The 19,271-nt window shown below is 37.7% G+C and overlaps 1 protein-coding gene across 1 annotated transcript in view; it reads right to left on the reverse strand.

The window, feature by feature from the left end:
• LOC102810268 (protein turtle homolog B-like) overlaps positions 1-19,271 on the reverse strand; it is a 73,625-nt gene that overhangs the window by 30,985 nt on the left and 23,369 nt on the right. The window lies entirely within an intron of this gene.

The following is a 19,271-nucleotide window of genomic DNA, read 5'->3' on the forward strand; positions in this document are numbered from 1 at the left end:
CATGACCAGACAAGGTTTAACCCATACCCTACCAGCCCTATGTACTTTTACATTGACATGACCAGATAAGATTTAAACCATATCCTGCCAGCCCTATGTACTTTTACATTGACATGACCAGATAAGATTTAACCCTTACCCTACCAGCCCTATGTACTTTTACATTGACATGACCAGATAAGATTTAACCCTGATCCTGCCAACCCTATGTACTTTTACATTGACATGACCAGATAAGATTTAACCCTTACCCTACCAGCCCTATGTACTTTTACATTGACATGACCAGATAAGATTTAACCCTTATCCTGTCAGCCCTATGTACTTTTACATTGACATGACCAGATAAGGTTTAACCCTTACCCTACCAGCCCTATGTACTTTTACATTGACATGACCAGATAAGGTTTAACCCTTACCCTACCAGCCCTATGTACTTTTACATTGACATGACCAGATAAGATTTAACCCTTATCCTGCCAGCCCTATGTACTTTTACATTGACATGACCAGATAAGATTTAACCCTTATCCTGTCAGCCCTATGTACTTTTACATTGACATGACCAGATAAGATTTAACCCTTATCCTACCAGCCCTATGTACTTTTACATTGACCAGATAAGGTTTAACCCTTACCCTACCAGCCCTATGTACTTTTACATTGACTTGACTAGGTAAGATTTAACCCTTATCCTGCCAACCCTATGTACTTTTACATTGACATGACCAGATAAGGTTTAACCCTTACCCTACCAGCCCTATGTACTTTTACATTGACATGACCAGATAAGATTTAACCCTTATCCTGTCAGCCCTATGTACTTTTACATTGACATGACCAGATAAGATTTAAACCATATCCTGCCAGCCCTATGTACTTTTACATTGACATGACCAGATAAGATTTAACCCTGATCCTGCCAACCCTATGTACTTTTACATTGACATGACCAGATAAGATTTAACCCTTATCCTGTCAGCCATATGTACTTTTACATTGACATGACCAGATAAGATTTAACCCTTATCCTGCCAGCCCTATGTACTTTTACATTGACATGACCAGATAAGATTTAACCCTTATCCTGTCAGCCCTATGTACTTTTACATTGACATGACCAGATAAGATTTAACCCTTATCCTACCAGCCCTATGAACTTTTACATTGACCAGATAAGGTTTAACCCTTACCCTACCAGCCCTATGTACTTTTACATTGACTTGACTAGGTAAGATTTAACCCTTATCCTGCCAACCCTATGTACTTTTACATTGACATGACCAGATAAGGTTTAACCCTTACCCTGCCAGCCCTATGTACTTTTACATTGACATGACCAGATAAGGTTTAACCCTTATCCTGTCAGCCCTATGTACTTTTACATTGACATGACCAGATAAGATTTAACCCTGATCCTGCCAACCCTATGTACTTTTACATTGACATGACCAGATAAGATTTAACCCTTACCCTACCAGCCCTATGTACTTTTACATTGACATGACCAGATAAGGTTTAACCCTTACCCTACCAGCCTCATGTACTTTTACATTGACATGACCAGATAAGGTTTAACCCTTATCCTGCCAGCCCTATGTACTTTTACATTGACATGACCAGATAAGATTTAAACCATATCCTGCCAGCCCTATGTACTTTTACATTGACATGACCAGATAAGATTTAACCCTCATCCTGCTAGCACCATGTACTTTTACATTGACATGACCAGATAAGATTTAAACCATATCCTGCCAGCCCTATGTACTTTTACATTGACTTGACTAGATAAGATTTAACCCTTATCCTGCCAGCCATATGTACTTTTACATTGACATGACCAGATAAGATTTAAACCATATCCTGCCAGCCCTATGTACTTTTACATTGACATGACCAGATAAGATTTAACCCTTACCCTACCAGCCCTATGTACTTTTACATTGACATGACCAGATAAGATTTAACCCTTACCCCACCAGCCCTATGTACTTTTACATTGACATGACCAGACCAGGTTTAACCCTGATCCTGCCAACCCTATGTACTTTTACATTGACATGACCAGATAAGATTTAACCCTTACCCTACCAGCCCTATGTACTTTTACATTGACATGACCAGATAAGGTTTAACCCTTATCCTGCCAGCCCTATGTACTTTTACATTGACATGACCAGATAAGATTTAACCCTTACCCTACCAGCCCTATGTACTTTTACATTGACATGACCAGATAAGATTTAACCCTGATCCTGCCAACCCTATGTACTTTTACATTGACATGACCAGATAAGATTTAACCCTTACCCTACCAGCCCTATGTACTTTTACATTGACATGACCAGATAAGATTTAACCCTTATCCTGTCAGCCCTATGTACTTTTACATTGACATGACCAGATAAGGTTTAACCCTTACCCTACCAGCCCTATGTACTTTTACATTGACATGACCAGATAAGGTTTAACCCTGATCCTGCCAACCCTATGTACTTTTACATTGACATGACCAGATAAGATTTAACCCTTATCCTGTCAGCCATATGTACTTTTACATTGACATGACCAGATAAGATTTAACCCTTATCCTGCCAGCCCTATGTACTTTTACATTGACATGACCAGATAAGATTTAACCCTTATCCTACCAGCCCTATGTACTTTTACATTGACCAGATAAGGTTTAACCCTTATCCTGTCAGCCCTATGTACTTTTACATTGACATGACCAGATAAGGTTTAACCCTTACCCTACCAGCCCTATGTACTTTTACATTGACATGACCAGATAAGATTTAAACCATATCCTGCCAGCCCTATGTACTTTTACATTGACATGACCAGATAAGATTTAACCCTGATCCTGCCAACCCTATGTACTTTTACATTGACATGACCAGATAAGATTTAACCCTTATCCTGTCAGCCATATGTACTTTTACATTGACATGACCAGATAAGATTTAACCCTTATCCTGCCAGCCCTATGTACTTTTACATTGACATGACCAGATAAGATTTAACCCTTATCCTGTCAGCCCTATGTACTTTTACATTGACATGACCAGATAAGATTTAACCCTTATCCTACCAGCCCTATGTACTTTTACATTGACCAGATAAGGTTTAACCCTTACCCTACCAGCCCTATGTACTTTTACATTGACTTGACTAGGTAAGATTTAACCCTTATCCTGCCAACCCTATGTACTTTTACATTGACATGACCAGATAAGGTTTAACCCTTACCCTGCCAGCCCTATGTACTTTTACATTGACATGACCAGATAAGGTTTAACCCTTATCCTGTCAGCCCTATGTACTTTTACATTGACATGACCAGATAAGATTTAACCCTGATCCTGCCAACCCTATGTACTTTTACATTGACATGACCAGATAAGATTTAACCCTTACCCTACCAGCCCTATGTACTTTTACATTGACATGACCAGATAAGGTTTAACCCTTACCCTACCAGCCTCATGTACTTTTACATTGACATGACCAGATAAGGTTTAACCCTTATCCTGCCAGCCCTATGTACTTTTACATTGACATGACCAGATAAGATTTAAACCATATCCTGCCAGCCCTATGTACTTTTACATTGACATGACCAGATAAGATTTAACCCTCATCCTGCTAGCACCATGTACTTTTACATTGACATGACCAGATAAGATTTAAACCATATCCTGCCAGCCCTATGTACTTTTACATTGACTTGACTAGATAAGATTTAACCCTTATCCTGCCAGCCATATGTACTTTTACATTGACATGACCAGATAAGATTTAAACCATATCCTGCCAGCCCTATGTACTTTTACATTGACATGACCAGATAAGATTTAACCCTTACCCTACCAGCCCTATGTACTTTTACATTGACATGACCAGATAAGATTTAACCCTGATCCTGCCAACCCTATGTACTTTTACATTGACATGACCAGATAAGATTTAACCCTTACCCTACCAGCCCTATGTACTTTTACATTGACATGACCAGATAAGGTTTAACCCTTATCCTGCCAGCCCTATGTACTTTTACATTGACATGACCAGATAAGATTTAACCCTTACCCTACCAGCCCTATGTACTTTTACATTGACATGACCAGATAAGATTTAACCCTGATCCTGCCAACCCTATGTACTTTTACATTGACATGACCAGATAAGATTTAACCCTTACCCTACCAGCCCTATGTACTTTTACATTGACATGACCAGATAAGATTTAACCCTTATCCTGCCAGCCCTATGTACTTTTACATTGACATGACCAGATAAGATTTAACCCTTATCCTGTCAGCCCTATGTACTTTTACATTGACATGACCAGATAAGATTTAACCCTTATCCTACCAGCCCTATGTACTTTTACATTGACCAGATAAGGTTTAACCCTTACCCTACCAGCCCTATGTACTTTTACATTGACTTGACTAGGTAAGATTTAACCCTTATCCTGCCAACCCTATGTACTTTTACATTGACATGACCAGATAAGGTTTAACCCTTACCCTACCAGCCCTATGTACTTTTACATTGACATGACCAGATAAGATTTAACCCTTATCCTGTCAGCCCTATGTACTTTTACATTGACATGACCAGATAAGATTTAAACCATATCCTGCCAGCCCTATGTACTTTTACATTGACATGACCAGATAAGATTTAACCCTGATCCTGCCAACCCTATGTACTTTTACATTGACATGACCAGATAAGATTTAACCCTTATCCTGTCAGCCATATGTACTTTTACATTGACATGACCAGATAAGATTTAACCCTTATCCTGCCAGCCCTATGTACTTTTACATTGACATGACCAGATAAGATTTAACCCTTATCCTGTCAGCCCTATGTACTTTTACATTGACATGACCAGATAAGATTTAACCCTTATCCTGTCAGCCCTATGTACTTTTACATTGACATGACCAGATAAGATTTAACCCTTATCCTACCAGCCCTATGTACTTTTACATTGACCAGATAAGGTTTAACCCTTACCCTACCAGCCCTATGTACTTTTACATTGACTTGACTAGGTAAGATTTAACCCTTATCCTGCCAACCCTATGTACTTTTACATTGACATGACCAGATAAGGTTTAACCCTTACCCTGCCAGCCCTATGTACTTTTACATTGACATGACCAGATAAGGTTTAACCCTTATCCTGTCAGCCCTATGTACTTTTACATTGACATGACCAGATAAGATTTAACCCTGATCCTGCCAACCCTATGTACTTTTACATTGACATGACCAGATAAGATTTAACCCTTACCCTACCAGCCCTATGTACTTTTACATTGACATGACCAGATAAGATTTAACCTTTATCCTGCCAGCCATATGTACTTTTACATTGACATGACCAGATAAGATTTAAACCATATCCTGCCAGCCCTATGTACTTTTACATTGACATGACCAGATAAGGTTTAACCCTTACCCTGCCAGCCCTATGTACTTTTACACTGACATGACCAGATAAGATTTAACCCTGATCCTGCCAGCCCTATGTACTTTTACATTGACATGACCAGATAAGGTTTAACCTTTATCCTGCCAGCCATATGTACTTTTACATTGACATGACCAGATAAGATTTAAACCATATCCTGCCAGCACCATGTACTTTTACATTGACATGACCAGATAAGGTTTAACCCTTAACCTACCAGCCCTATGTACTTTTACATTGACATGACCAGACAAGGTTTAACCCATACCCTACCAGCCCTATGTACTTTTACATTGACATGACCAGATAAGGTTTAACCCTTATCCTGCCAGCCCTATGTACTTTTACATTGACATGACCAGATAAGGTTTAACCCTTACCCTACCAACCTCATGTACTTTTACATTGACATGACCAGATAAGGTTTAACCCATACCCTACCAGCCCTATGTACTTTTACATTGACATGACCAGATAAGGTTTAACCCTTATCCTACCAGCCCTATGTACTTTTACATTGACATGACCAGATAAGGTTTAACCCTTATCCTACCAGCCCTATGTACTTTTACATTGACATGACCAGATAAGATTTAACCTTTATCCTACCAGTCCTATGTACTTTTACATTGACATGACCAGATAAGATTTAACCCTTATCCTGTCAGCCCTATGTACTTTTACATTGACATGACCAGATAAGATTTAAACCATATCCTGCCAGCCCTATGTACTTTTACATTGACATGACCAGATAAGGTTTAACCCTTATCCTGCCAGCCCTATGTACTTTTACATTGACATGACCAGATAAGATTTAAACCATATCCTGCCAGCCCTATGTACTTTTACATTGACATGACCAGATAAGATTTAACCCTGATCCTGCCAACCCTATGTACTTTTACATTGACATGACCAGATAAGATTTAACCCTTATCCTGTCAGCCATATGTACTTTTACATTGACATGACCAGATAAGATTTAACCCTTATCCTGCCAGCCCTATGTACTTTTACATTGACATGACCAGATAAGATTTAACCCTTATCCTGTCAGCCCTATGTACTTTTACATTGACATGACCAGATAAGATTTAACCCTTATCCTACCAGCCCTATGTACTTTTACATTGACCAGATAAGGTTTAACCCTTACCCTACCAGCCCTATGTACTTTTACATTGACTTGACTAGGTAAGATTTAACCCTTATCCTGCCAACCCTATGTACTTTTACATTGACATGACCAGATAAGGTTTAACCCTTACCCTGCCAGCCCTATGTACTTTTACATTGACATGACCAGATAAGGTTTAACCCTTATCCTGTCAGCCCTATGTACTTTTACATTGACATGACCAGATAAGATTTAACCCTGATCCTGCCAACCCTATGTACTTTTACATTGACATGACCAGATAAGATTTAACCCTTACCCTACCAGCCCTATGTACTTTTACATTGACATGACCAGATAAGGTTTAACCCTTACCCTACCAGCCTCATGTACTTTTACATTGACATGACCAGATAAGGTTTAACCCTTATCCTGCCAGCCCTATGTACTTTTACATTGACATGACCAGATAAGATTTAAACCATATCCTGCCAGCCCTATGTACTTTTACATTGACATGACCAGATAAGATTTAACCCTCATCCTGCTAGCACCATGTACTTTTACATTGACATGACCAGATAAGATTTAAACCATATCCTGCCAGCCCTATGTACTTTTACATTGACTTGACTAGATAAGATTTAACCCTTATCCTGCCAGCCATATGTACTTTTACATTGACATGACCAGATAAGATTTAAACCATATCCTGCCAGCCCTATGTACTTTTACATTGACATGACCAGATAAGATTTAACCCTTACCCTACCAGCCCTATGTACTTTTACATTGACATGACCAGATAAGATTTAACCCTGATCCTGCCAACCCTATGTACTTTTACATTGACATGACCAGATAAGATTTAACCCTTACCCTACCAGCCCTATGTACTTTTACATTGACATGACCAGATAAGGTTTAACCCTTATCCTGCCAGCCCTATGTACTTTTACATTGACATGACCAGATAAGATTTAACCCTTACCCTACCAGCCCTATGTACTTTTACATTGACATGACCAGATAAGATTTAACCCTGATCCTGCCAACCCTATGTACTTTTACATTGACATGACCAGATAAGATTTAACCCTTACCCTACCAGCCCTATGTACTTTTACATTGACATGACCAGATAAGATTTAACCCTTATCCTGCCAGCCCTATGTACTTTTACATTGACATGACCAGATAAGATTTAACCCTTATCCTGTCAGCCCTATGTACTTTTACATTGACATGACCAGATAAGATTTAACCCTTATCCTACCAGCCCTATGTACTTTTACATTGACCAGATAAGGTTTAACCCTTACCCTACCAGCCCTATGTACTTTTACATTGACTTGACTAGGTAAGATTTAACCCTTATCCTGCCAACCCTATGTACTTTTACATTGACATGACCAGATAAGGTTTAACCCTTACCCTACCAGCCCTATGTACTTTTACATTGACATGACCAGATAAGATTTAACCCTTATCCTGTCAGCCCTATGTACTTTTACATTGACATGACCAGATAAGATTTAAACCATATCCTGCCAGCCCTATGTACTTTTACATTGACATGACCAGATAAGATTTAACCCTGATCCTGCCAACCCTATGTACTTTTACATTGACATGACCAGATAAGATTTAACCCTTATCCTGTCAGCCATATGTACTTTTACATTGACATGACCAGATAAGATTTAACCCTTATCCTGCCAGCCCTATGTACTTTTACATTGACATGACCAGATAAGATTTAACCCTTATCCTGTCAGCCCTATGTACTTTTACATTGACATGACCAGATAAGATTTAACCCTTATCCTACCAGCCCTATGTACTTTTACATTGACCAGATAAGGTTTAACCCTTACCCTACCAGCCCTATGTACTTTTACATTGACTTGACTAGGTAAGATTTAACCCTTATCCTGCCAACCCTATGTACTTTTACATTGACATGACCAGATAAGGTTTAACCCTTACCCTGCCAGCCCTATGTACTTTTACATTGACATGACCAGATAAGGTTTAACCCTTATCCTGTCAGCCCTATGTACTTTTACATTGACATGACCAGATAAGATTTAACCCTGATCCTGCCAACCCTATGTACTTTTACATTGACATGACCAGATAAGATTTAACCCTTACCCTACCAGCCCTATGTACTTTTACATTGACATGACCAGATAAGATTTAACCTTTATCCTGCCAGCCATATGTACTTTTACATTGACATGACCAGATAAGATTTAAACCATATCCTGCCAGCCCTATGTACTTTTACATTGACATGACCAGATAAGGTTTAACCCTTACCCTGCCAGCCCTATGTACTTTTACACTGACATGACCAGATAAGATTTAACCCTGATCCTGCCAGCCCTATGTACTTTTACATTGACATGACCAGATAAGGTTTAACCTTTATCCTGCCAGCCATATGTACTTTTACATTGACATGACCAGATAAGATTTAAACCATATCCTGCCAGCACCATGTACTTTTACATTGACATGACCAGATAAGGTTTAACCCTTAACCTACCAGCCCTATGTACTTTTACATTGACATGACCAGACAAGGTTTAACCCATACCCTACCAGCCCTATGTACTTTTACATTGACATGACCAGATAAGGTTTAACCCTTATCCTGCCAGCCCTATGTACTTTTACATTGACATGACCAGATAAGGTTTAACCCTTACCCTACCAACCTCATGTACTTTTACATTGACATGACCAGATAAGGTTTAACCCATACCCTACCAGCCCTATGTACTTTTACATTGACATGACCAGATAAGGTTTAACCCTTATCCTACCAGCCCTATGTACTTTTACATTGACATGACCAGATAAGGTTTAACCCTTATCCTACCAGCCCTATGTACTTTTACATTGACATGACCAGATAAGATTTAACCTTTATCCTACCAGTCCTATGTACTTTTACATTGACATGACCAGATAAGATTTAACCCTTATCCTGTCAGCCCTATGTACTTTTACATTGACATGACCAGATAAGATTTAAACCATATCCTGCCAGCCCTATGTACTTTTACATTGACATGACCAGATAAGGTTTAACCCTTATCCTGCCAGCCCTATGTACTTTTACATTGACATGACCAGATAAGGTTTAACCCTTATCCTACCAGCCCTATGTACTTTTACATTGACATGACCAGACAAGGTTTAACCCATACCCTACCAGCCCTATGTACTTTTACATTGACATGACCAGATAAGATTTAACCCTTATCCTGCCAACCCTATGTACTTTTACATTGACATGACCAGATAAGATTTAACCTTTATCCTGCCAGCCATATGTACTTTTACATTGACATGACCAGATAAGATTTAAACCATATCCTGCCAGCCCTATGTACTTTTACATTGACATGACCAGATAAGGTTTAACCCTTACCCTACCAGCCCTATGTACTTTTACATTGACATGACCAGATAAGGTTTAACCCTTATCCTGCCAGCCCTATGTACTTTTACATTGACATGACCAGATAAGATTCAACCCTTATCCTGCCAGCCCTATGTACTTTTATATTGACATGACCAGATAAGATTTAACCCTTACCCTACCAGCCCTATGTACTTTTACATTGACATGACCAGATAAGATTTAAACCATATCCTGCCAGCCCTATGTACTTTTACATTGACATGACCAGATAAGGTTTAACCCTTATCCTACCAGCCCTATGTACTTTTACATTGACATGACCAGATAAGATTTAAACCATATCCTGCCAGCCCTATGTACTTTTACATTGACATGACCAGATAAGATTTAAACCATATCCTGCCAGCCCTATGTACTTTTACATTGACATGACCAGATAAGGTTTAACCCTCATCCTGCTAGCACCATGTACTTTTACATTGACATGACCAGATAAGATTTAAACCATATCCTGCCAGCCCTATGTACGTTTACATTGACATGACCAGATAAGATTTAACCCTGATCCTGCCAGCCCTATGTACTTTTACATTGACATGACCAGATAAGGTTTAACCCTTACCCTACCAGCCCTATGTACTTTTATATTGACATGACCAGATAAGATTTAACCCTTATCCTGCCAACCCTATGTACTTTTACATTGACATGACCAGATAAGATTTAAACCATATCCTGCCAGCCCTATGTACTTTTACATTGACATGACCAGATAAGATTTAACCCTTATCCTACCAGCCCTATGTACTTTTACATTGACATGACCAGATAAGATTTAACCCTTATCCTACCAGCCCTATGTACTTTTACATTGACATGACCAGATAAGATTTAACCCTTATCCTGCCAGCCATATGTACTTTTACATTGACATGACCAGATAAGATTTAACCTTTATCCTACCAGCCCTATGTACTTTTACATTGACATGACCAGATAAGATTTAAACCATATCCTGCCAGCCCTATGTACTTTTACATTGACATGACCAGATAAGATTTAACCCTTATCCTGCCAGCCCTATGTACTTTTACATTGACATGACCAGATAAGATTTAACCCTTATCCTACCAGCCCTATGTACTTTTACATTGACATGACCAGATAAGATTTAACCCTTATCCTACCAGCCCTATGTACTTTTACATTGACATGACCAGATAAGATTTAACCTTTATCCTGCCAGCCATATGTACTTTTACATTGACATGACCAGATAAGATTTAAACCATATCCTACCAGCCCTATGTACTTTTACATTGACATGACCAGATAAGATTTAACCTTTATCCTGCCAGCCCTATGTACTTTTACATTGACATGACCAGATAAGATTTAACCCTTATCCTGCCAACCCTATGTACTTTTATATTGACATGACCAGATAAGATTTAACCTTTATCCTGCCAGCCCCATGTACTTTTACATTGACATGACCAGATAAGATTTAACCCTGATCCTGCCAACCCTATGTACTTTTATATTGACATGACCAGATAAGATTTAACCTTTATCCTGCCAGCCCTATGTACTTTTACATTGACATGACCAGATAAGATTTAACCCTTATCCTGCCAACCCTATGTACTTTTACATTGACATGACCAGATAAGGTTTAACCCTTACCCTACCAGCCCTATGTACTTTTACATTGACATGACCAGATAAGATTTAACCCTTATCCTGTCAGCCCTATGTACTTTTACATTGACATGACCAGATAAGATTTAAACCATATCCTGCCAGCCCTATGTACTTTTACATTGACATGACCAGATAAGATTTAACCCTTATCCTACCAGCCCTATGTACTTTTACATTGACATGACCAGATAAGATTTAACCCTTATCCTGCCAGCCCTATGTACTTTTACATTGACATGACCAGATAAGATTTAAACCATATCCTGCCAGCCCTATGTACTTTTACATTGACATGACCAGATAAAATTTAACCCTTATCCTACCAGCCCTATGTACTTTTACATTGACATGACCAGATAAGATTTAACCCTTATCCTACCAGCCCTATGTACTTTTACATTGACATGACCAGATAAGGTTTAACCCTTACCCTACCAGCCCTATGTACTTTTACATTGACATGACCAGATAAGGTTTAACCCTTACCCTACCAGCCCTATGTACTTTTACATTGACATGACCAGATAAGGTTTAACCTTTATCCTGCCAGCCATATGTACTTTTACATTGACATGACCAGATAAGATTTAAACCATATCCTGCCAGCACCATGTACTTTTACATTGACATGACCAGATAAGGTTTAACCCTTACCCTACCAGCCCTATGTACTTTTACATTGACATGACCAGACAAGGTTTAACCCATACCCTACCAGCCCTATGTACTTTTACATTGACATGACCAGATAAGGTTTAACCCTTATCCTGCCAGCCCTATGTACTTTTACATTGACATGACCAGATAAGGTTTAACCCTTACCCTACCAACCTCATGTACTTTTACATTGACATGACCAGATAAGGTTTAACCCATACCCTACCAGCCCTATGTACTTTTACATTGACATGACCAGATAAGGTTTAACCCTTATCCTACCAGCCCTATGTACTTTTACATTGACATGACCAGATAAGGTTTAACCCTTATCCTACCAGCCCTATGTACTTTTACATTGACATGACCAGATAAGATTTAACCTTTATCCTACCAGCCCTATGTACTTTTACATTGTCATGACCAGATAAGGTTTAACCCTTACCCTACCAGCCCTATGTACTTTTACATTGACATGACCAGACAAGGTTTAACCCATACCCTACCAGCCCTATGTACTTTTACATTGACATGACCAGATAAGATTTAACCCTTATCCTGTCAGCCCTATGTACTTTTACATTGACATGACCAGATAAGATTTAAACCATATCCTGCCAGCCCTATGTACTTTTACATTGACATGACCAGATAAGGTTTAACCCTTATCCTGCCAGCCCTATGTACTTTTACATTGACATGACCAGATAAGATTTAACCCTTATCCTGCCAGTACCATGTACTTTTACATTGACATGACCAGATAAGATTTAAACCATATCCTGCCAGCCCTATGTACTTTTACATTGACATGACCAGATAAGATTTAACCCTTATCCTGCCAGCCATATGTACTTTTACATTGACTTGACCAGATAAGATTTAACCTTTACCCTACCAGCCCTATGTACTTTTACATTGACATGACCAGATAAGATTTAACCCTTATCCTGCCAACCCTATGTACTTTTACATTGACATGACCAGATAAGATTTAACCTTTATCCTGCCAGCCATATGTACTTTTACATTGACTTGACCAGATAAGATTTAACCTTTACCCTACCAGCCCTATGTACTTTTACATTGACATGACCAGATAAGATTTAACCCTTATCCTGCCAACCCTATGTACTTTTACATTGACATGACCAGATAAGGTTTAACCCTTACCCTACCAGCCCTATGTACTTTTACATTGACATGACCAGATAAGGTTTAACCCTTATCCTGCCAGCCCTATGTACTTTTACATTGACATGACCAGATAAGATTCAACCCTTATCCTGCCAGCCCTATGTACTTTTATATTGACATGACCAGATAAGATTTAACCCTTACCCTACCAGCCCTATGTACTTTTACATTGACATGACCAGATAAGATTTAAACCATATCCTGCCAGCCCTATGTACTTTTACATTGACATGACCAGATAAGGTTTAACCCTTATCCTGCCAGCCCTATGTACTTTTACATTGACATGACCAGATAAGATTTAAACCATATCCTGCCAGCCCTATGTACTTTTACATTGACATGACCAGATAAGATTTAAACCATATCCTGCCAGCCCTATGTACTTTTACATTGACATGACCAGATAAGGTTTAACCCTCATCCTGCTAGCACCATGTACTTTTACATTGACATGACCAGATAAGATTTAAACCATATCCTGCCAGCCCTATGTACTTTTACATTGACATGACCAGATAAGATTTAACCCTGATCCTGCCAGCCCTATGTACTTTTACATTGACATGACCAGATAAGGTTTAACCCTTACCCTACCAGCCCTATGTACTTTTATATTGACATGACCAGATAAGATTTAACCCTTATCCTGCCAACCCTATGTACTTTTACATTGACATGACCAGATAAGATTTAAACCATATCCTGCCAGCCCTATGTACTTTTACATTGACATGACCAGATAAGATTTAACCCTTATCCTACCAGCCCTATGTACTTTTACATTGACATGACCAGATAAGATTTAACCCTTATCCTACCAGCCCTATGTACTTTTACATTGACATGACCAGATAAGATTTAACCCTTATCCTGCCAGCCATATGTACTTTTACATTGACATGACCAGATAAGATTTAACCTTTATCCTGCCAGCCCTATGTACTTTTACATTGACATGACCAGATAAGATTTAAACCATATCCTACCAGCCCTATGTACTTTTACATTGACATGACCAGATAAGATTTAACCTTTATCCTGCCAGCCATATGTACTTTTACATTGACATGACCAGATAAGATTTAAACCATATCCTACCAGCCCTATGTACTTTTACATTGACATGACCAGATAAGATTTAACCTTTATCCTGCCAGCCCTATGTACTTTTACATTGACATGACCAGATAAGATTTAACCCTTATCCTGCCAACCCTATGTACTTTTATATTGACATGACCAGATAAGATTTAACCTTTATCCTGCCAGCCCTATGTACTTTTACATTGACATGACCAGATAAGATTTAACCCTGATCCTGCCAACCCTATGTACTTTTATATTGACATGACCAGATAAGATTTAACCTTTATCCTGCCAGCCCTATGTACTTTTACATTGACATGACCAGATAAGATTTAACCCTTATCCTGCCAACCCTATGTACTTTTACATTGACATGACCAGATAAGATTTAACCCTTATCCTACCAGCCCTATGTACTTTTACATTGACATGACCAGATAAGATTTAACCCTTATCCTACCAGCCCTATGTACTTTTACATTGACATGACCAGATAAGGTTTAACCCTTACCCTACCAGCCCTATGTACTTTTACATTGACATGACCAGATAAGGTTTAACCCTTACCCTACCAGCCCTATGTACTTTTACATTGACATGACCAGATAAGATTTAACCCTTATCCTGCCAGCCCTATGTACTTTTACATTGACATGACCAGATAAGATTTAACCCTTATCCTGTCAGCCCTATGTACTTTTACATTGACATGACCAGATAAGATTTAACCCTTATCCTACCAGCCCTATGTACTTTTACATTGACCAGATAAGGTTTAACCCTTACCCTACCAGCCCTATGTACTTTTACATTGACTTGACTAGGTAAGATTTAACCCTTATCCTGCCAACCTTATGTATTTTTACATTGACATGACCAGATAAGGTTTAACCCTTACCCTACCAACCCTATGTACTTTTACATTGACATGACCAGATAAGTTAATGTTAACAGCTAATGACAGATTGTAGCCTTAAATTGCAATGCAATACATTTTGTGATGTGCAAACATTTGCATTTAGTAACAGGATACTATTTCTAATGAGTTATAGTAGTTCTGTGTTGAAAGTAAACAAGCACTTTGCAATGCACAGTCCCTGTTGTGTACTTAATGTTAAAGACCATAAGCATATAGAATTCTGTTGTCTGTTATAAAGTGGATAATAAGAGTAGTTCTGGTGTGTGTTTTAGTATAGAACAGCAGAGTAAAAAGCTATATCTTTGGTATCGCTATGAAGGTACACATGTTATGCATGTGACAATGAATGATTGAATGATATCACTTTCATAGAAAGAAAACAAATGTCTTATTCATAATCATCGAGACTCATGAAATACCGAAGCACATACTTTATTTGTGTGCGACCTCAACACTATACATATTTGAATATAAATTAATCTCCTAGTTATGTGCATAGTGAACATTTTTTACATTGCTAATGTATAGCTTTAAGAATTGCAAAAAATAAGATGTTACACTACTTGAGTGACAAATTAACTACTCATAAAGGTTACTCTGTCCACCAAGTAGAAGAATTCCACCAACACGTGCTTAAGATACATTTGCTAGTGCTAGTGTAGCATTTTGATGGAATGACAAATTATAATGTTTTAGTACTACATGCACAATAAATCATACTTTTTTCTGTGGTTTCTGTGGGTTCATATTGTGTAAACGCTGGTTTGTGTATAGTATATTGTGCAGTAGCTTGAAGTGGAATTCCCTAGACCTAGTTTCAATAGATAGTTTTATGATCATTTTATACATTTTTTTCGTTTAAATTCTGTTCTATAGTTCTTTCACTCCTAGGCCTTAAAAGAACTCGACTCACCAGCTCCCGCTTCAGATCTTTCTTTGTCACATTGCTTATTTCCACATTTGTATTTTGTATTTGTACACTTACTTCTACCTGGTCCACATGTGGATCGTGTTTCAGATCCTCCGGAATTGCCTGAATCATTCCTATCCATTTGAGTTTATCTATCGTTGTCATGCCTTTCTGTTCATAGTCTACCCATGGTTTTAATTTTCCATTTTTATACAAGTCATAATCCTAATCAAGTTTTATTGCATCCTTAGAAATTACAATATTTCTTTGGGTAAAAAGCAATAAATATATCCATACACAACACAATTACAATACAATATAAATAGATACGTTAAAGTTTTCTGTACTCCATGGCTTTAAGTAGATAGGTCCCCATACATTTAATTGCCTTGGAGTCCTTGTTGCTCATCAAAAATATAAAATTACTCAATTTATCTCCTGCATTAGTTAATGTAATTTCTCTGATATATATTTAATTCCAATTGCGTTAAATCTTTGCTGATAGAAGGATTTTCCTCCTATTTTAATATTATGGTTATTCCAATACTTTAAAAAACTGATAAAGTGAAACTGCGCCACCAAACAGACAATAATAGGAAGCCATGCAAGTGCTATGTATATCGTTGCATATCGTAAAAACTATTGTAAATACTGCACACAAATATACAGTAGGTGGCCCATTAAGCAATCACTGATACATGTCACTGTTGGTGATGGGTGAAAACTAGTAACAAAAATAAATAGTCTGGTAACTAAATGTTTGCCTAACACAAACAAAAATATGAAGATGGGGATTCTGATAACCTATCCAAAGTGTCAATGGCATTTAGGTTTGGTTGTGAAAATGGCTGAAACTAATTTCAAACCAAAACTATGCCAAGGACAATGGTCCTGAACTAAAATCAGAATGTTATAATTATTGTGATTGTTAATTTAATTTTATCTGCCTCAGTTTACAACTGACTAAATGGGTTGGTAATTGGCAAAGAACTTGGGTAATATAAGCCACAATGGCTAAAACTATTTTACCCTCAGCGGAAGCACAGATGGAGCTACAAAGACACCTTTTAGTTTCATGGGAAATATACTGAGAGCATTCACGTGTCAAGTCATTGAATACGACCATATATGGTGGCGATGAACTCAATGTTCACCTTTCAAAATGGCGACAATATTCGGTGAAGGTCTATCAATCTTGCACATTTTCTTGTGTTAAATAAACAAGTTTTAACAGCACTGATAATACACTGATAATTAAGGCTTTTTAAAGGTCAAAAAAAGAGAAACTGCAATTAGAAGTATTCTCCATAACAACCATGTCATATCTATGCTGTACAGCAATGTCCCTTGGTGACGTCATCAAAGCTTACTTGCATGCAAATGAGGAACCAATAAATGACTGATTGACAGCAAATTTGAAACTCATTTTTTTCTCATTAACATATTTTTTAGTTCAGATATAAAAAAAAAAAAACTTCTATTGTGACTTCCTGCGAGTCTCTATGCAAGTATGTACGATTTGAACAAAGTACAAAAATATCTCAGATATCTACACATTTGTTGAATTTGATATAAATACAGGTGAGCTAGACTGTGTATGCGATCACATCCGTTATAACCCCGGGCTAGTCTGACTGTCAACCTATGGCTCAATTATTTCCCTCAGTTATATTCCATAATTGTATTTACTGGTCTAGTCATCAATCTCTCTTTATATTACACCTTTGTGTGCATAATGGTGTCCATTTACAATGAAGGTCAATGTCACAAATACCAAACAGTTAGTAAACCAAAATAACTATTTACATCTCCCTTTAGTTACAGTATCTACCAAACAATTGTCTCAACCTTTCTGCTGTAAAAGTGAAAAGTTATGAGGTTTCATGGCAATACTATTCTCTCCATGACTGCAAGATAAATTCATGATATAGATTACGTACATACATTGTACCCACACGTAAAACACCTTTCGTTGTCAAGTCATGGCAGTTATTGAATAAATCTTGAATAAAATGTGGTGGCCAAACTAGTTTATTCATTTGACAATAGCTCTCCTCATAGACGTATGTTTATTTTGACTGAACAACACACCCATTAGTATATAGGTATACCAAAAGTAAATCAAATCAAAGCATTTTAACATACCATATGATATTTATACAATGACTGTAGATATACACATAAATGGCTGTATTCAAACAGTGCCTGCTGTATAGTCACATGACAGTTAATCAGATATCTTACTAGGATTTAGTGAAATGTGAGTAAGGCTTCAGTTGTGGATATATTGGAGGGACAAGAACTAAATTACTGCTTGCCCAAACACAAATGGAAAATTCTAATCTGTCATTGAATCCAAATTTGGTCAATTTTTGCATTACACTTACAGTAAACCATTTTGAAATTTAGAAATTCTAATCTGTCATTGAAGCCAAATTTGATCAATGTTTGCATTACAGTAAACCATTTCGAAATTTAGAAATTCTAATCTGTCATTGAAGCCAAATTTGGTCAATGTTTGCATTACAGTAAACCATTTTGAAATTCTAATCTGTCATTGATGCCAAATTTGGTCAATGTTTCCATTACAGTAAACCATTTTGAAATTCTAATCTGTCATTGAAGCCAAGTTTGGTCAATGTTTGCATTACAGTAAACCATTTTGAAATTCTAGTCTGTCATTGAATACAAATTTGGTCAATGTTTGCATTACAGTAAACCATTTTGAAATTTAGAAAT

The sequence above is a fragment of the Saccoglossus kowalevskii genome, chromosome 5, assembly GCF_978046115.1.
Source record: "Saccoglossus kowalevskii chromosome 5, keSacKowa6.1, whole genome shotgun sequence".
In the NCBI taxonomy this organism is placed as follows: Eukaryota; Metazoa; Hemichordata; class Enteropneusta; family Harrimaniidae; genus Saccoglossus; species Saccoglossus kowalevskii.